The 20,300-nt window shown below is 42.9% G+C and overlaps 1 long non-coding RNA gene, 1 other non-coding gene and 1 pseudogene across 5 annotated transcripts in view; all 3 read left to right on the forward strand.

Moving 5' to 3' along the window:
- The first annotated feature begins 8,853 nt into the window (after positions 1–8,853).
- Positions 8,854–20,300, forward strand: part of LOC136845754 (uncharacterized) — a 47,026-nt gene continuing 35,579 nt past the window's right edge. For 2 of the 4 annotated variants that reach the window (XR_010855246.1, XR_010855244.1), the window contains exon 1: positions 8,854–8,985. This is a non-coding gene — a long non-coding RNA (uncharacterized lncRNA). The remainder of the gene's footprint in view (positions 8,986–20,300) is intronic. The other 2 variants (XR_010855245.1, XR_010855243.1) reach the window with 1 other exon arrangement.
- On the forward strand, positions 14,793–14,899 carry LOC136846199 (U6 spliceosomal RNA). The gene has a single exon (XR_010855351.1). It is a non-coding gene; the product is annotated as a U6 spliceosomal RNA (small nuclear RNA).
- LOC136846193 (5S ribosomal RNA) lies at positions 16,411–16,525 on the forward strand (annotated as a pseudogene).

Consider the following 20,300-nt stretch of genomic DNA (forward strand, 5'->3'; position numbering starts at 1 on the left):
TCCAGGGAAGCAGCCTTTGAAGAGGTCCTTCCCCTGACAAAGGTACCCTTAAGGGGTGGTTACCCTAGGACGCCTTGGGTCCCCTCTCCCTTGTGGTTCAGGTCCTCCCCAGGCCCACTTCCCCAGCCTGGCAGGAAATCTACCTCCCTTCAGGGAAGCAGCCTTTGAGGAGGTCCTTCCCCTGACAAAGGTGCCCTTAAGGGGCAGTTTCACAAAGGTGCCCTGGGTCACCTCACCCTTGTAGTTCAGTTCCTCCCCCAGGCCTGATTCCCCAGCGTGGCAGGAAACCTACCTCCCTCCAGGGAAGCAGCCTCTGAGGAGGTCCTTCTCCTGACAAACGTACCCTTAAGGGGCGGATCCCCTAGGACGCCTTGGGTCCCCTCTCCCTTGTGGTTCAGGTCCTCCCCAGGCCCGCTTCCCCAGCATGGCAGGAAACCTACCTCCCTTCAGGGAAGAAGCCTTTGAGGAGGCCCTTCCCCTGATAAAGGTTCCCTTAAGGGGCAGTTTCCCCAAGGTGCCTTGGGTCACCTCACCCTTTTGGTTCAGGTCCTCCCCAGGCCCACTTTCCCAGCCTGGCAGGAAACCTACCTTCCTCCAGGGAAGCAGCCTCTCAGGAGGTCCTTCCCCTGACAAAGGTGCCCTTAAGGGGCGGTTTCCCCAAGGAGCCTTGGGTCCCCTCTCCCTTGTGGTTCAGGTCCTCCCCAGGCCCGCTTCCCCAGCCTGGCAGGAAACCTACCTCATCCAGGGAAGCAGTCTCTGAAGAGGTCGTTCCCTTGGCAAAGGTGCCCTTAAGGGGTGGTTTCCCGGAGGCTCCTTAGGACCCCTCACCCTTTTGGTTCAGGTCCTCCCCAGGCCCACTTCCCCAGCCTGGCAGGAAACCTACCTCCCTCCAGGGAAGCAGTCTTTTAGGAGGTCCTTCCCCTGACAAAGGTACCTTTAAGTGGTAGTTCCCCTAGGACGCCTTGGGTCCCCTCTCCCTTGTGGTTCAGGTCCTCCCCAGGCCCGCTTCCCCAGCCTGGCGGGAAACCTACTTCCCTTCAGGGAAGCAGCCTTTGAGGAGGTCCTTCCCTGACAAAGGTTCCCTTAAGGGGCGGTTTCCCCAAGGTGCCTTGGGTCACCTCACCCTTGTAGTTCAGGTTCTCCCCAGGCCCGCTTCCCCAGCCTGGCAGGAAACCTGCCTCCCTCCAGGGAAGCAGCCTCTGAGGAGGTCCTTCCCCTGAAAAGGTGCCTTAAGGGATGGTTTCCCCAAGGCGCCTTGGGTCACCTTACTCTTGTAGTTCAGGTTCTCCCCAGGCCCACTTCCCCAGCCTGGCAGGAAACCTACCTCCCTCCAGGGAAGCAGCCTCTGAGGAGGTCCTTCCCCTGACAAAGGTACCCTTAAGTGGTGGTTCCCCTAGGACGCCTTGGGTCCCCTCTGTCTTGTGGTTCAGGTCCTCCCCAGGCCCGCTTCCCCAGCCTGGCAGGAAACCTACCTCCCTTCAGGGAAGCAGCCTTTGAGGAGGTCCTTCCCCTGACAAAGGTGCCCTTAAGGGGTGGTTTCCTCAAGGCGCCTTGGGTCACCTCACCCTTGTAGTTCAGGTTCTCCCCAGGCCCGCTTCCCCAGCCTAGCAGGAAACCTACCTCCCTCCAGAGAAGCAGTATCTGAAGAGGTCCTTCCCTTGGCAAAGGTGCCCTTAAGGGGTGGTTTCCCGACAGCGCCTTGGTACCCCTCACCCTTTTGGTTCAGGCCCTCCCCAGGCCCACTTCCCCAGCCTGGCAGGAAACCTACCTCCCTCCAGGGAAGCATCCTCTGAGGCGGTCCTTCCCCTGCCAAGGGTATCCATAAGGGATGGCTTCCTTGGGACGCGTTTTGGGCCTTCATTCTTGTGGTTGATTCTTTCCGATGTAGTTTCCCCTCTTCTTGTTTCCATTTGGTTTGGAGAGATCTCACGTTCTGTCTAGATGATACAGCGCTGTTCCTTTACCCTGCTTTTCGAATATGACATCAAATCTTGGAAGGCTTCAAGACGATTCGAAGGATTGCAGAGCTTGCTTCTGGAGATTCTTGTCTCTCGCCCTTCCATGAGCTGGAGACCGAAGGATTCCGTATTCGGTAACACTTTTAAGGAAGACTCCGAAGATTTCAGACCATTTCAGCATCGCTTCAACCACTCCTTGGGTTTCCTTTCCTGATATTCGTTTAGTTGCTTGTCTTTTCGAATAAATACAATACTGTATCTGAAGACGATTCGAAGGATCTCGGAACTTGTCCCTGGAGACTGAAGTTGGTGCTTCACTGAGCTTTGCAGCATTAGGCACATGCGCGAATGGCGCTTCTCCCGCTCCTCCAGCAATTGAAGACGGACGGATTCCAAGACGGGGAAAAGTCCTCTGGATTCCTATGATATTTCACGATCTGTTGATCCAAATGATATGTCCCCTATCCAAAATCTTTCCTGCGCTGCTTCTCGTAAAAATTTCTTGAAAGTCTCCATTCTATGCATTCCACGGTCGTCCTCTCTTGATTTCTTTCCGTTCTTGTCTCGACTGGAGAACTTGCTCTCCAAGTGTAATAATATTAAAAATATTGCCGCTTTATCAAACTCATAAGACTAGAACGTCGACTCCATACTGGTCGGCGATGTAGGCTATATTTTCATGAGCAAACAGTTGTTCACTTAATTCATTTGTAAACTCTTTGCTTTGTTTTTAATCAGATTTTCGAACAAACGGCAACATCTTGTCAATGAAGACGCTTTGCAGGATCTCCGATTTTGTTCTGGAGACCTGGAAGTTTACATTTTTCTGAGCAATAGCGTTGGGCCCATGTGCTAATGGGGCTTATAAGTTTAATTATAGACTATGAGAATTGCAACTATATTAATATATCAGATTCGTTGTGACTTGAAATGTCTGCTTTTTTCCATGAAAAGTCTTATAAGCTTTCATTTATTATTTCTGTATTGTCTGTGGTCTTACTTTCTCCTTCAGTTCTATATTACTCTTTTTTCCTCGTCAGTTGTCTGCACCTCAGAATGAATCTCATTGTCCCTTCCTCCATCATCTCCAGAGGTTTAACAATTGAAGTGTCTTTCCATTTCCATCCACTCTCCTTTCAACTTCATTTCCTTATCAGCTTTTCTCTCAGATCTTGTATGACTTGAGACGGTGTTTGGATCTTCTTAGCCTAGTCTACAGGGTCGGCTGGAGAATTGGGGGAGGGGGGGGCCGCTGGCGTTGGCTGGTGTGTGTGTTTGTGTGTGTGTGTCTCTCTCTCTCAGTTCACATTCAGCTCTTGGCGAAGGAGCGTCACTTCAGATGCCTCCTCAAACTGTCGACTCTCAGTTGTTCTCTTCCGCCAGGTAACCCGTCATATCAGTCATCTTGATCTGGTGCATTATTCGTCTTTAGAAATTAGTTTTGCCTTTGTCATAATTGCTTGCAAATGGATGCGAAGCGATGATGATTGCACTTTGCTCATATATTATTCTCTTCACTATTATTGGTTGCTATAACATTAGTAACATATTTTGACAGAGAAGATTATCAGTACTAACTGTATATTATTTTCCACCTCGTTTTAGGTCACTGCCTGTGAGTGAGGACATCCGAGATGGGTCCCTTTACGATGCTTTTAAAAATGCGCCCAGTCCTGAGAGACCTCCTTTACCTGACGGTAAGTTGATTGGCTTCCTATCACCTAGTCGTTTACACTGTTTATACATACACACACACACACATACACACACACACACACATACACACACACACACATATATATATATATATATATATATATATATATATATATATATATATATATATATATATATATATATATATATATATATATATATATATATATATTTATTTATTTATTTATTTATACATATATATATTTATACATATATATATATATATATGATCATAATCAGACAGGTGATCTATATATCTTCTCGGCTTAATCCCCTGTCGGAATCGTTGTCTTTAAGCCTCCTCCAGCTGTTTCAATCTTGCGTCATACCGTAGTCTGTTCCTTTGTCCCTACGTCTTGTCGAATGCAGGCTCTCTCTCTCTCTCTCTCTCTCTCTCTCTCTCTCTCTCTCTCTCTCTCTCTCTCTCTCTCTCTCTCCTTCGTGTCCCCAGCACTTCCATTTCCACGATCTCTCCTGCAATATTCTCTCATCTCCCAAACCTCCTGATCTTGCGTTGACACCATCTCAATCTTGAACTTAAACTTTCTTTGACACTTCATTGACTATGCTCATCCGTGCGAACATCTTCAGTTCATCCAATTTTACCTTACTTTTTCTCTATAACAAGGCAGGCTTTACCGTCAGCTGATGTACCTTCCCTTTGGACAAACTGGGGCTGACTCCTGATACCCTCCAGTTATTCCATTTGGTTTCAATACGGCGGTTACCAACCTTCTAATTCACATCACCCACTTCATGTGCCATCGATCCCAGATACTTGAACACTCTCTTGGTATTCACTTCTTTCCTGAAGAGGAAATACATCAATATCACATGATCTTTCCCGTAAAAGAAGTTGGCTCCCCAGAAAAGCGATGTCAGTAAAAACTTTCACATTCAAATTTTAACCGTGGAATCGTCGATGAACCCAAATGCAGATATATTCTGGACTATGAGCTGATCTGTGCACATGCAAAAAGAGCGCATCAGCAGCACTTCAAATCCCCCCTCGATACACTGTGCCGTGCAGATATATCTTGGACACAAACTGTGACACTTCCTTGGTTTTGAGGCCCCTCCCTTCCTCCCTTTTCTCTCACGTCATTTTTCCTAGGCCTTCTTCTCCTTCTCCTACTTCCTTCCTTTCCTCTGGCATTTCTGAATGATGCTCTTTTCAGTGGTTTGCTTGGCTTCTTTAACAATCTTTTTTCTAACAATCTACTACTTTACTACTACTACTACTACTTTATTATTATTATTATTATTATTATTATTATTATTATTATTATTATTATTATTATTTTGAAGGAATATATCCTCTTTTAAACAGGTCTTATTAAAAAGGATGTCTGTATTGTTTGAATTTATCTTTACAGTATCTTTTCTATTTTCCTTATAAAATTTTTCGGGCTCAGCGATGTTTCAGCATCTTGTTTCCGATATTCGACTGGAAAAAGAAAGCAGTGTGTGGAATCAGGAAGTCTTTTATTGAAATATGTAAGAAATCCAATGTTTTGATAATCCTTCGTCGCATGGGTTCAGGTTCTGTTTCAGATGACCAGATATTTGAGGGATGGTTAGGGTTTGTCGACAGTACCTTTGTAGAACCTGAATCATAATCCATCTCATTCCTTGGCTTTCTGAAGTTATGTATGTAAAAGACTTCGCATTCAGGAATGGAATGAAATATGAATGTCGGCCAGTTCCAAACCAACATCGCTGGGACCTATAAGGAAAATCGCTGGAAAGATACTGAGTAAGGATAATTTCGCATAACACAATAATCCTTTTTTTATTATTATTGCATTATTATTATTATTATTATTATTATTATTATTATTATTATTAGATATTATTATATTATTAGGATTATTATTATTATTAATATATTTTTGAGCTGGGCCTTTCATTCTAACAATGTCTTCTGCATCAGATCTGACAAGTCTCGTGTGTTTACACTCGACGTTCATTCACCAATTCCGCCGAAATTCTCGGTCGCAAACCTTCGGGATGTTTACCTTCATCTTGTTTCCACTCGACTGGTTGCAATGAAAACTGTTGAAGGGTGAATAACTGGCAGGTTACGGATTATGTAATAATCAATGTTTTGATATTTTCCCAAATAAATGTCTTTGGGATTAGGGTTACTTCAGTATTTGAGGGTTGGTTAGGGTTTCCGTTACAGTGACTACTTTGTAGTACTGATGCATCTAAAAGTTTGCTTGGCTTTATAAGTTATGTATGTAAGTATGTAATACAGGAATGGAATGAAATATAGAGTCGAGTCCAAAGGCCACGCACTGGGACCTATGAGGTCATTCAGCGCTGGAAAGGAAATTGAGTGTAGGTAGGTTTGAAAGGTGTAACAGGAGGATAATCTTTTGCAGTTGCACTATGAAATAATTGTTAGGAGAGGGTGGATGGCAAGAAGGAAGAAAGATAATATGAATGGAGGAACAGTAAAAGGAATGAAAGAGGGTTGCAGCTGGGGGCCTAAGGGACGCTGCAAAGAACCTTTTGAGTAATGCCTACAGTGCACCCTGTGAGGTGCACCGACGGCGATACCCCCCTACGGGGTATTATGTAATACAATATTGATTCTTGGTACATAACTGAATTCTGGCTGTACCTATTCCTGCCGAATGTAGATTCTGTCCTTGGAATCTAAATCAGCCCGTCTTCAACATCATGACTGATTGGTAAATTTGTAATACGTGACTTTTTTTATACTCTACGAATATTAAGTTACAAGTATCCCATTAATATAGGATAGTTTGACCTTCTTATTTTGACGTTTATTGTTGTTCATTATAATAGTCCTCTGAGAACGTACTGATGAAATAAAATGATTGCATGTCATTTTCATATCCTTATTTTGTAGTTTAATGAAATGGGCAGAAATGTAGTCACCGTTTATAGTCTTGATTCAGTTTTGTCTATAGGAAACTAAACTGTGATTATAGGAAGTTATCATGTGTTTGATGGCAAAATATTTCGTTTAAAATTTTGAGTTCATTTTCATTCTTCTATATTAAAAAACTAACAATGGGAATTTTTCATTCATTATATCGTGAAATTGTATCATAATGATCAATCAATGAAATCGTACTTTAATTAAGTCTTCAATTCTACGTATACTCCAAGGTGGCGACGTGGTCACCATGCTGTCCTTTCTCCACAAAACAATTTAGAGAAATTTTTACTATAAGCAAGTTGTGAACGCCATCTATTGGCCACCTAAGAAAATAAGCGCAAGACGATATGAAGATCCAGGCATACCAAAAAAAAATGAAATTCAACACCGTATTTTGGACAAGCATAAAATAATCGAATCAAAAGTTATTTACTTATGTTCAGTTTTCTTAAACTTACTACAGGCTATGTGAAATAACAAAAACTACCATTAATTCATCTGCTATAAAAGCTATGTAGATTGGCATTTCCGACAATCCAGGCAAACCAACAAAATGAAATTCAACATCGTATTTTGGGCAAGAATGTTGCAGTTTTGAGCATAGAATAATCTCATTAATTTATATTTATTACTAAATCATGTTTCGGAACTAACTGGAGTTTTACTAGAAATAATACACTATCTTTAATTCGTAAACTTTAAAAGCCGTATAAATTGGTGGTTCCGGCACCCTGCAGTTCCTGTTTATGGAGGTAAAAGTCTCAGGCCAAATATCTACGTGAAACAGATTTGTGGTTTCGTTTTAGTTTTCAGTGAGAAATGACACAACAACAGTAATAATAATAATAATAATAATAATAATAATAATAATAATAATAATAATAATAATAATAAATGTGACTAAATAATGGAATTCTCTTTTAGTGAATTATCTTCTCTGTCTTGAGATTTCATGTATTCACATTAGTCAGTGTAACTCCCACTGGATCTGAGGTTACTCTCTCTCTCTCTCTCTCTCTCTCTCTCTCTCTCTCTCTCTCTCTCTCTCTCTCTCTCTCTCTCAGTGACAAGAACTTAGACGCCGTGACCCTAGTTTTAGTAACCATAAAATCAATCAACTTCCGCCACCGCTCCTATAACTAATTACCTGAATCACCTGGATTCTCTTACAGTACAGCACTTCCGACAATGTGACATCGTGAGACACTACATTCTTTTTCGTTTCCCTTACTTACATTCCCACATTATCTATAGAATTATTATAATCAGATAATCTCTTTCCACGCACTTGCACGTATTAGAAGGATTTGTAACTATTTATAAGACGATTCTTGGTATTACGTACGATAGAGCAATCTCTGTCAGAGAAGACGACCCCCTCTCTACCAAAAACATTTAGAAGTGTATAATAAATACTGAGTATCATTTATTTAATTTATTTTTCATTTTCTTTACAGAGAAATGACATTTTCCTTACATCGTGTCTTTTATATACAGAATATCAATCTTCCGTTACTATGTTTAAAGAAAATTAACGTTTTTGTTTTACATTCTTTTTATTCAATTATTATATGAATAAATAGGAAATATATTAGGAAGTTTGCTTCGCGTTTCCCTATTAGTAATGCAAATAAAATATTATTGATGGAAAAACAACGATAATTATAACTGTACGATAGTATTTTTACAAAAACGATAATTTAGACAACTTGTACGATATTGTAGGCTGATACATTTCTGAGAACACTGTCCTCGGCCAGCCACTCACAGTGTTGCCAATTTAGCGCTTTTCGCGTTGGGTTTGGCGCGCTTTCAGTTATTTCGGCGCCCATAAATTTTCGTTTGACGCTGGCGCCTTTTTTAGCGCTTTTTAAGGAAAGAGGTTTTCAACATTAAATAGTATTCTTGCCATTAAAATGGATTGAAGAGGCGCGGGCAATGTTGCTATCAATGTGAGCTTCCAAGTAATGTTGACAAGAAAATTGGAAGTCTCGAAGCATATGAAAATGTAGATGCGGATGAGGACTTTATTTGAATGTTGGAAGGCTTCTAAATTTAGCAGAACCACGTATATAACCTTTCATGATGATCAGTACACGTAAGTACAGCATAAGCTTTATTAATAACTGTTTATTTTTTATTTGGCGCTTTTTTTAGTGCATTAATTAGAAAGTCTAGCGCGTTTTTAGTGCCTTTGCGATCCTCTTTCAGCGCTTTACTGTCAAATCGAGTTGGCAACACTGATCACTCAGTGACAATCAGTCTTTGGCTCTTACTGTTATACGTTCCGGTGAATGTCTGAAGGGTTACTTAATTTTCCACGTAATTATGGACGTTTCGACTCTGCAGCGGGAATATATTAGTATTATCAACGACCGTCTTCCTTTAATATTGAAGGTAAATATTTCAAGTGGAAAATGGTAGAAGTAGTGATAAATAGGCGATGATAACTTCCATCATTTGGGTAACACTTGAAGCTTCTAGGTCGGCAAATTCAAAATGAACTTGGAATAGTTTACATTCAAAATGGCTTGGAAACTGAGGTTTTATAATTTTAGGGGGGCAGCTGTCCGCGGTGAGCTAGCCTATGACAATTGACGTTTTCCTGTTATTTTACCAGCTGAACAAGAATTGTGTAGTTTACAGTTTCGGTTGCCAGGCCGTGTAACACCTTCTGGCCGCGCTAAAGTAACTCCGCCAAGGTAAGTAGTTCGCGACCAGCGACCCCATCGCTTTTGGGGGTCCAGGAGGGATGAAGCCCCAGGCCAGGTTTGCCTCAGGTTAGGTTGGTTACATCTGGTTAGGTTAGGACAGTGATCTTAACTGGGCCAGCCCATTATAATAAAAATACGGACATTTAACTGATTATAATAAAAATAAATTAACTATATGAAAATAAGAAAATAAAAATAAAAACAAAAGAAATAAAAATCTGAAACTTCAGTGTAAAGGCAAAACTGTAATTCATTTTGTTGACTCATTGCGTGCCTTCATTGCTAAGATCCAGAACTGGGTTAGGAAAATTAATGCCGGTAATTTTGCAATGTTCGAGAATTTTTGTGAAGTTGTTGACGGTGAAAAAGAATTAGATCCTTGTTTCCAAAATGAAATAATCAACCACCTTCAAAATTTGGGTCAAGAATTTTCCAGATACTTCCTGATCTTGAGTCCATAGATCTGTCATTTATAGCAGATCCATTTAATATTGAGCCAGATTCTGTGCCAGACCCTGACCAAGAGGAATACTTGGAAATGAAATCTGATTCTGGTATAAAGTGTTTGCAAAAAGAACTCTCTGTACAGGACTTCTGGGCTCAAGTAAGTGCACCATACCCTAGAATTGGTAAGCGTGCGCTAAAAACACTTCTACCTTTCTCCTCCACTCACTTATGTGAATCAGGCTTTTCTCCTTACTTCAAATCAAAACAAAAGCAAGAAACCGCTTAGAGGTGGAGGATGATACGATGTGCCTTGTCCACAATTCTCCCCTGATTTGATAAGCTTGTAAGATATTAAAACAAGTACATCCATCTCATTAGCTGCCTTATCTGAGTCAGTGGTTACCATGAACAGCAGAGAAGTTGCGTTGTATGATCTTTTGGCCATGTTTCAAGCCATAAAGGTCAGTATATGACTTTTATTTACAATAATCAAAGTTCAGTCATTGATTTCTGGATTATTAAATTTAACTTTCTTGAAAATTTCTTAGATACATTTACCATATAATGCATTTATGAAAATTCTGTTTGAGCATGTTAAGAAAATGTAATAAAGTTCCTTAAGTACCTGGTATCGTATGTTTTATTATGAACATAATTTATATGCTAAATCGAAGGGCAGTAGGCCATGAATATTTGGAAATGCCTAAAGTGGGCCATGGTCTGAAAAAGTTTGAAGACCACTGGGTTAGGACCTGGCACTACAGGAAAAGTTTGTTGTTTGTATTTGTCCACCAGTTTCCTAGTCGGAACCCACCCCACAGCCTTGGCCACCTAAACTGTAGGCGCTCCCAAGAATTTAAAATATTTTGTCAGTCGGCTGTAACTAAAATGTAATTGACCCATGAAAACTGCACGTCCGCCAGTGGGTCGCTCACAGCTCAAGGTTAAATTACAGTTTAGCAGCAGCCGACCAGCAAAATATTACCTAAACTCTTGTAAAGCAAGTAAAATAAAATAGAAAAACGTCAATTGCCATAGTCTAGCTCCACTGCACACTATTCGAAGCTATCGTAAACGGGAAACAAAACATTACCATTTCCACATTCAACTTGGGTGGCCTCTATAGGTCGCCATAGCAGAACGGCACTGTGCGCCTTATCTACATTTTTAAAGATTCCTGCCAGCTCGAATGTTCTGGCAAGAAGTAATTACTTTAAATTCTTGTTCAGCAGGTAAAATAACATAGGAAAACGTCAATTGCCAGTCTGTCGCAGTTCTCGCTAAGCGCAGGGTAATTCTAAGCCCGCTGTCCGCGGTGAGGTAGCCTATGGCAGTTGACGTTTTTCTATAGAACTTGACCTGCTGAACAAGAATTTCGCAAAATTTTGTCGGTCGGCTGTAACTAAAGCGTAATTGAAGCTTGAAGACTGCACACCGGTACATGGGTCCCCTGCACTGGCGCATACAGCTCAAGGGTAAATTACAGTTCAGCTGCAGCCGACGGGCAAAATGTTACCCTAAACTCATGCAAAAGCAAGCAAAGCAACACTGAAAAACGTCAACTGCCACAGGCTACCTCAACTGCACACTAACCGTTTGTTTGTGATATTGGGCTTTAAGAAACGTAAATGTAAACAAACCGCCATCTTGGGTTACGTAACCACTAGGGAGCCATATGTTCAGCAAGGGGGAAGTTGGGGTACTGCACAAAAGGTACAAGTTGGTAAAGTGAAGATAGGACTGTTATGTTGAAACATGGCGGTAAATGACAGTTACCAAAAAAATAATAATGCTCCTACGTGAAAAGCACTAAAACCTAATAACACCAAAACACAGGTGACCTAAACTACCTAATAATAAAGAAGATAGTTTAGGAACCTCTACCTTAAAGGGGTGGAGGATACAACTCAGCCTGCCTTTAAGTAAGTGGATTGAGCCTCGTCTTGGGGTCATGAAGTGGATTTTAAAAATATGCCACTGCCAAATACCCGACGAAGTTGTACCTCCTACACGTCCGTACCTAGGCGTCGTCTCACAGAAGTTCCTCCACCTCCTCTCAATAGTGTTTGTATGAGCACCAGTTACTGGGTCCACAAAGTTCATGGGTGGTTGATGGTTAAGTGTACGTAGCCTTCGTCCTCAGGCAGTCATAAGCTCTCCAGCAATCAGATACAATAGTTGTCCCTTTTACAATGAAGTCCTTGATGACAGCAAGCAAAGTCGCAGGCTAGTTCTGTTGTCTACTGGCACCACAAAAACTCTCGAGTCTGCCTGCAGACACCACCAAAAACCCACTGGCCTTCAATGACCCTGCCTACATTATACTTGCGCTTACCAAACTTTGCCGTCAATCTCAACAGTTGTACCGTGGCCACCTATTTGCTTCTTCTGCCGGATACACCAATTTACATGACCTGAAACCAAAAATTCGGTTAGGGAAGTGAATAAGGTTGATCACAAACCATCCACTAAAAAAATAAAACCAAAAAACTTACTTCCCTGCAGTAGCTGGACCAGTCATTAATAGCTACGTCACTTAAACCTAGTTCTGTCCTCACAACCCTATAGTTAAAGAAATCACTAACGTAAATGTAAGTGAAGAAGAGGACAGTCTCAACATCCATGAGGGACCCAGAAAACCAGGTGCCCTTAAACAATGAGAGGTCTCTGCACCTCCTCCTCTTCTGCTTCTCGTGGGGCAAAGTGAACCTGTCGCACCTGAAAGTAAGGGAAAAAAACAAAGGAACTTGTTACAACCCTCAAAAATGAAAATATAATGAACGTACACAACGAATGGTATAGCTCTTTAAGGAATATTTTAGCCCACTTTAGTTTTGAAAAGTGCATTGCAGTTAGATGTAAAAATCAACAGGTAAGGTGTAACTGTTAACCTGAAAACCTTCTGCAGGTCAAGCCTACACTCCTTGCCACAGTGAGGCAAAAGGCTTGTTTCCTCAAAAGGCCGTGGTATTTGCGAGAATTCTATAAGGCGTTCATAATGCCTGAGTAATAAAGAAGAGAAATCCTTGTAACTAAGGAAGCATTCAAACAGGTAGTGGCAAATTCCTTGGTTACAGGCTCAGAAGAGCAGGAGGTTCCAGGGTCATATCCGCCATCGTGCTGGGTTGAAGGGTGAGTGAACTGTGCCCGTGAACTGCACCGGAACAGGGTAGGAAGGATGAAGTTGGGGGTGCTAAAGTGTATTTCTGCTTTCAGTTTTGGGGTAAGCTTCTTTTGTGCTAGCTTTATCCGCATTTTTAAAATAATCTGGCAGGCTTTATGCTTTTGGCAAGCGGTAATGTTACAAAACTTTCTCCGCCAACCACAGGGCTTACAAAATATGTAAAAAAGGTTTGTTCATGAGACTTACCTGCCAGATATATATATATAGCTGTATTCTCCGAAGGTCCGACAGAATTTCAAATTTCGCGGCACACGCAGTGGCCGGTCAGGTGGTTAGTACCCATTCCCGCCGCTGGGAGGCGGGTATCAGAACCATTCCCATTTTCTATTCAGATTTTTCTCTGTCGCCGGACTGTCAACACCTGTTGTCAGTTCCTCCGCCTTTGATTTCTGGAAATTTATTTGTCATTTAAGTATTTTGGTTGTTTTTGGTATTCGACTGGATCTGTGACTTGGCATACGCTCTTTGTGGACCGTTTTTGATTTTGCTTTTGACTTTTCTTATAATTAAGATGTCTTACCTCTAGCTATCGAGTCTGTAGTTGGGTGAATGTAAGGTGAGGCTATCGAAGACTTTGATAGTTCCTCACTCTTTATGTATGCTATGTAGAGGGTGTTCAATGCTCTATGATAATCGTTGTAATGAATGTGTGGGATTGTCTGAGGGTGAGTGGAAGAAATATGAAGCCTATATGCTTAAATTGGAGCGTGATAGGCTGAGGAAATCTTCCTCCAGAGTGCATCCTTAGTTGGACAGTCAGGGTTTTCTCCTACTAGTAACCCTGTAGTAAATTTATTACTAACCCTGTAGTTTGTTGCTGCAGAAGGTAATTCCCTGGCTCTCGTGTGGAGTCAATCGTGCTCTTGAAACTAAAGTGAATGCAATTCAAACGCATAGTGTTAGTGCTAAGTGCCCCTAGTGTTGTGGAGGGGCGTCAGATCGCCCTATAATGCCTCTAGGCCTGGACCTCTGTCGAACTCCCAGGACCAGGAGGGGCATGTCGAAAGCCGCATGAGGGTTACGGGGCTTCCCACGATCTGGCGTCCCTTCGGCAGGTCCTGATGACGCTACCCAGGCTGCCAGGGATCGTGCTCAGGCACGCATCCTGAAGGATTGCTTCTCGTCCTCCGACACGTCCTCCCGCCACGGGGTTGAGCTCTCGGTTGGACTCTCGCCCTCTTAAGAGAAGCTTGAGAGGAGAGGACGCTTCACGTCCTCTTCCTCTAGACGTTTGTACTCTTCCCGAAAGTTGGGCGTGGATATTCCTCTGCAGAAGAGAATAAAGTGTTTTCGAATGATCACTCTACTCGACCCCCCCTGTCGCGCTAAGGCAAGGGCTAGAGCTTCTTCCCCTGTGGAAGGAAGTATACGCCTCTCTCGCCCTTTTCCTTCTCTCAGGTTCATCCCTTCTCCCGAGAGAGTGGCTTCTCCAACGCTAAGATTTTGTTGGGTTTGCAACAACAGCTGGATGCTCTCATGAACCTTTCAAGAGTCGAATCTGCCTGTTAAGAGGTACAGACTTTCACCTTCGTCTCCTGCTTCGGGAACGATACAGAGCGTCTGTCGTCTGAGAGAGTGTTTAGTGGCTTCATATTCGTCTTCCCCGAGTTGAGGTGTTGGCCTTTTCTCTTGTCTCGCGCCAGGTTTTGCTCTTTGCTCTTTCGCTTGACGATTTTCACACCTTTCCCTGGCGCGCCTCACCTTTGTTTCAAAGGTGCGAAGCTCTAGCCACACGCGCTCTCGCCACGCCATGACTCTCTTGAAGTACTTGCCACGAAGCCCACCCAGTTGACGCGTCATGTTATCATGTCGCACAACCTTCCCCTCTTCAACATCTGATGTCCTTCTTAATTTAGCCAGTACTTGCTTCGGCAGTACATATACTAAAATTGAACGATACAGAGAAGATTAGCATGGCTCCTGCGCAAAGGATTTTCTTGCTAATTGTGAAGCGTTCACATTTTTTTATGTTTACTCATCAAGTACTCTAGTTGACGAAGAAGTTCTTCATGGAGTTCCCGCCACGCATCGGCGAATCGAACTACTTTCACCACTCACTCAAGACCCGCCAGCTGCGGAAGAACATCCCTCTTTCGTCACAGCCTTTGTATGAAGAGAAACTTTCGTCTTCTTCTTCCTCTGATTATCAGACTCTGGCTTTTTTCTTAAGGATCTGTTTCCTGAGACTTTTCAACCTTTGGCTCCTCTCTCTCCACCTTCGCAGTTGTCTTTGTCTTAAGGAGCGTTTGACGAAAAAATCGGAAATAAAATTTTCTGGGATATTTTATATATGGCATCATACATATCCTGACTATCTTCTCAGAAAGTTTTATTTAAGGAAAAGTTCTTCCACAGTTAGAAGTTATAAACAAAACAGTAACCTATCATAGTCAAATTACATTTTCATATAATGTAATGATATTGTCAGTATATCGGTGGTAATTTCCTTTTAGCTATGAAATAATATCTAATGCGATCTATGGCAACCCTGTGGACATAGTACGCATCAAGAAAGACAGTTTTAAGATTGCCGCAGGGCAGTCAGTGGCAGTCAGTCAGTAGCAGCTCAGAGCTTGACTATGTCCACGTCACGCTGGCCAACCTCAGCCGTGTTTTGACATCTCGCCTCATTTAGCTTCATTTAAAGAAGTTATATTACTTTGCAGGTCTTTTTTTGGCTTTCATTATGTCATAAAACATCAAACTGTGTAACGGCAAGCAAATAAATACACAGAGAAAAAAAAAAAAAAAAAAAAATATCGTTTTTCTCAAAACTAAAGTTATCAAGACATTCAAACTGCATCTCCTTCATAACGCTTGCAACTGATCTCAGATACAAAAGTAAAAGAAAGCTAAATGTTTGCATAACAAAGGGGCTTCCACGGGAAGCAACACGAGACCCGCACCACGAGAGAGTTTTTTCCAGAAGGAATGTCACTTCCAAGAGGGGTAGCAAGTGACTCCTTCATCTCCAGACTCCCTTTGCAACCAGGCTTCATTTTTGCACAAGCCTGGAAAGAGTGAGGGGCAGACGTTTGGTCCTTCCTACTGTTAGAGAGAGGTTACTTTCCCTGATTCCCTTCCTGTCTCCTCTTTTTGTTTTTTGTTTCCCAACTGCCTTCCTGTCAAACAGAAAATTGTTTGACCTGCTCGAACAGATGTTCGAGCGGAGAGCAGTGGAACAAATCTTGACTCGGTGTTCCCGGGATTTTACTACAGATTGTTTCTAGTCCCGAAACTTTCAGTAGGCTGAGACCCGTCTTGACGTCAACAGGTCGAACAACTTGGTCCGGAAGGAAAGTTCAAGATGGAGACCTCTCAGTCAATTTTAGGAGCCCTTCATCCCGGGGATTGATGGTATCTTTGGATCTCCAAGATGCTTATCTTCACGCCCCAATTCATCCACGTTCGGTGAAGTATCTCAGGTTGTCTTGGGGGCTAGACGTACCAGTTCAGGGCTCTCTGCTTTGGACTCTGCACAACAGCCATACCACGTTGAAAACACCGCTTCTCGTCCGATCATGTTAAGCAACGTTGGGTCTGGTCAGTACTTGGATGGTTGACCGCCTGGGAACACCAGATGCTGTTGGCGTCACATTTTGCTCCGAGGGTGTTTACGTCTCATGAAAAACGTTGCGATGCAGTTGCATCTGTCGCACGTCAGGATCTCACTCTACTTGGACGACCTTCGAAGGCGCCGTCGGCGAAGGTATCTGGAGGGACCTCAGTTGACTCTGCAACTCGTGAAGTCCCTGGGACTTCTGGTCTGTGGAGAAGTTTCCCAGCTGATCCCCTCACTGTCCATTGTGTCTGGGAATTCAGATCTATTCAGCGGCTTTTATAGCGTCTCCGTCCCAAGAACGGCAACTTCTATGCGAAAAGTTCTGGCCTTCTTGGAAAAGGAAACATGCTAGGTGAAGGAAGGAATGAGTCTGCTGGGGACCATTTCCTGCTGGAGAAGTTTGTTTTTCTGGGGAGTCTGCATCTCAGGCCTCTTCAGTTCTTTTTTGTTGGAGAACTGACAAAGCAAGGAAGACTTGAAAGAGGAATTGAGAATTCTTCCTTATATAAAGAAGATCTGTGGTGGTGGCTCGATCCAACGGAATTGCAGAAAGGGATCTCCTCAAGCTTCTGAACCCCAACCTAGTGTTGTTTTTCCGACGCTTCGTCAACAGGTTGGGGGCAACACTAGAGGGAGAGGAAGTGTTAGGAACCTGGAGAGGAACAGGTGTCCTGGCACATCGACTTCAAAGATTTATGGCTATCTTTCCAGCTCGCCAATTCAATTCGAGGTCCAAGTTTGCAATCGTGTAGTTCTAGCAAACAGGGACAATACTACTTGTTCCCTGTTCAGCCTTGCAAGAGAGATTATTCTTTGAGCCTGTGCTCGCAACATTTCGATTCTCACAAGTTTTGTTGCAGAGGTCGAAAATGTTCGAGCAGACCTGCTCTGTTGGCGCCATCAACTCCTGCCAAAGGAATGGACCCTTCATCAGGAGGTTTGCCAAGATTTTGAAATTTTGGGGTCGCCATCTTGTGGATATTTTCACGACCTCAAGAACAGGTAGGCTCCTCTATAAAGCTCATCTGTACTCGACCCTGGGGCAGTTGCGATAGTTGCTCTTCCTGGGATTGGACGGGAATAGATGTTTACGCCTTTTCCCCGTTCTAAATTCTGGGAGAAGTCATTCGCAAGTTCGCGGCCTCACAAGGGACGAGGATGACTCTCATCCCCACGTTTTGGCCTTCGAACCACTGGTTCTCGAGTTTCTTCTGGTTGGTGGACGTTCCGAGGACCCTTCCTTTGAGAGCAGACCTGCTCAAACAAACCCACTTCACGAGATATCTTTGAATCTCCCGCTCTGAACCTGACTGCTTTCAGACTATCGAGAACTTGGTCAGAGCGAAGGGTTTTTCTGGCCAGTGGCACGGGCCATCGCTAGAGCCAGAAGTTCTTCATCTAAAGGATATATCTGCGCAGTGAGCAACCTTCAAAGGTTGGTGCAGAAAAGGGGGTTTTTTCTCTTCCTCTATCACTGTGAGCCAGGTTATGGATTTTCTCCTTTTAAGAGAAAACTCGATATAGCAGTTCCGACTATCAAGTGTTATCGGAGCATGCTTTCGATTGTATTCAGACACAGAGGATTAGCTTTGTCTGACAATAAGGACCTCCACGATCTTACGAGCTCTTTCAAGACGTCTAAGGTTCCTCAGCTGATTCCCTGCTTGGAACTTGGATGTAATGCTCAAGTTTTTGATGTTTAGTCCTTTTGAGCCTCTCACTCTGCATCTCTTAAGGATGTTACTGAAAACGGCATTCCTCATTGCTCGCGGCGAAGAGAGAGAGAAGTTCGAGGCACTTCATGTGGGCTTCAAGGAACACAATGCTGTCTATTCTTTAAGCCCTAAGTTCTTGGCTAAGAATGATAGGTCTTCTAACCCTTGGCCTAGACACTTTGAAATTAAAGGTTTCTGGCAGACCTTATTGGACAGGAACCTGAGGAGTTCTATGTCCAGTTAGAGCTCTCAAGTACTACCTTAAAAGAACACAGGACACTCGTGGTCCATTGATGTTTTATGGTGTTCTGTGAGGCAACCAGTTAAACCTATGTCGAAGAATGCACTGGCATTCTTCATTAGGGACGTCATTAAGGGCCGCACTCTAGTTGTGACGACTCCAACTTCAAGTTGTTGAGTTAACGCTCACGAGGTGAGGGCAGTTGCTACCTCCATTTTGTTCAAGAAAATATGGTACTCAGTGACATTTTAGTGCCACATTTTGGCGAAGTCAATTCGGTGTTTGCCTCACACTCTTGGCAAGATGTTTAGGTAGCATACGAAAATTGCTTTTCGCTGGGACCATACATTGCTGCTTCAGCAACCTTGGGGACAAGGGGGTAACTCTGATCCTATCCCTTTTTAATTGTGTTTTGTGGTTGTTGGGTCGACTACCCACAGTCTTCCCAATCCCTTTGCAAACTAACGCTTTAGGTGTTGGTTAGGTGGTTAGTAATGCTCTTTTTGTCCTCTTTGTTTGATCTATGATCTAGTCACATTGTGGTCACGCCCCGTTGACAGATCATCTAGAAGTCGCCAGCTATATAGGTCACTACCTTGCTGGGGTCTCTAGTAAAGCAGAAGCAGACTAGAGTGACAGTAACCACTCAGTCAGCTACGCTATCAGATAAGGAACCAAAATAATTTTACCAAAATTGGTTTCCTAATTCTTGGCTGTCTCTACCCCCCTCCAAAGGTGGTATTCAGCTATATATATATCTGGCAGGTAAGTCTCATGAACAAAATGATATTTTAATGATAAAATAAAGTTTGTTCATACTTACCTGGCAGATATATATATTCATATTGCCCTCCTCCTCCCCTCAGGAGACAGTGGCGTTAGAAAATCTGAATAGAAAATGGGAATGGTTCCTGATACCCGCCTCCCAGCGGCGGGAATGGGTACTAACCACCTGTCCGGCCACTGCAGCCGCGAAATTTGAAATTCTGTCGGACCTTCAGAGACTAAGTTACAGCTATATATATATCTGCCAGGTAAGTATGAACAAACTTTATTTTATCATTAAAATATCATTTTCTGTTAACGTCACTGAGAGAAATAAAGAAATAATCCTGCAAGACCCTTCTCCTCCTACCCCAGGAGCTTCCAGATGTCTGCCGACAAATTAAAGTTTTTTTGTAAGTTATTTATGGTAAAAATCATATTTGAAGAACGTCAATATATTTGTGAAGGGAAAAGTGCTGGAAAAGGTTGTGTAATTGACTGCTTTAAAACGTATAGGAAACTGTTATAAAACAGTTGAGCAAGGAATACATGTAACTGAGTTTATGTATCCCCAAATTCTCCACCTGGGTGAAACTAGCGTTGGGGAGCGTTGCGCGTGATTGGTTAACAGCCAAAACGCCAAAACCCACCAACTACTCTCTCAATTGGAAGGCATTGGTTGAACCAAGCTCCCTGTAGACCATGCGTGACGCAGCCTGGAATCAGCAGTAGTAGTGATATGAATGAAAAGTACCCTTTGTAACGCTCATCCATTTATTCACCCTTATTTTTACGCTTGTTTTTCGTGTTCCAAGTGACATAAATAACTGGAAATACAGCAATAAGTTACTGAAACCTTTTCCCAAGTTATTTACCCCACCCAGAACGGATTCCCAACGGGTCCCCCTCACCGTGAGCTATTCTCGAAGTGTTTTTACCACCCAGGACCAGATTCCCAACGGTCCACCTTGCAAGTGAGCTACAGTTCTGGGTAATTTACAGCTTAATTACAGCCGAGCGACAAAATATTACTTTAAATTCTTGTTCAGCAAGTAAAGTTCTATAGAAAAATGTCGACTGCCAT

The sequence above is a fragment of the Macrobrachium rosenbergii genome, chromosome 14 (assembly GCF_040412425.1).
Source record: "Macrobrachium rosenbergii isolate ZJJX-2024 chromosome 14, ASM4041242v1, whole genome shotgun sequence".
Classification (NCBI taxonomy): domain Eukaryota; kingdom Metazoa; phylum Arthropoda; class Malacostraca; order Decapoda; family Palaemonidae; genus Macrobrachium; species Macrobrachium rosenbergii.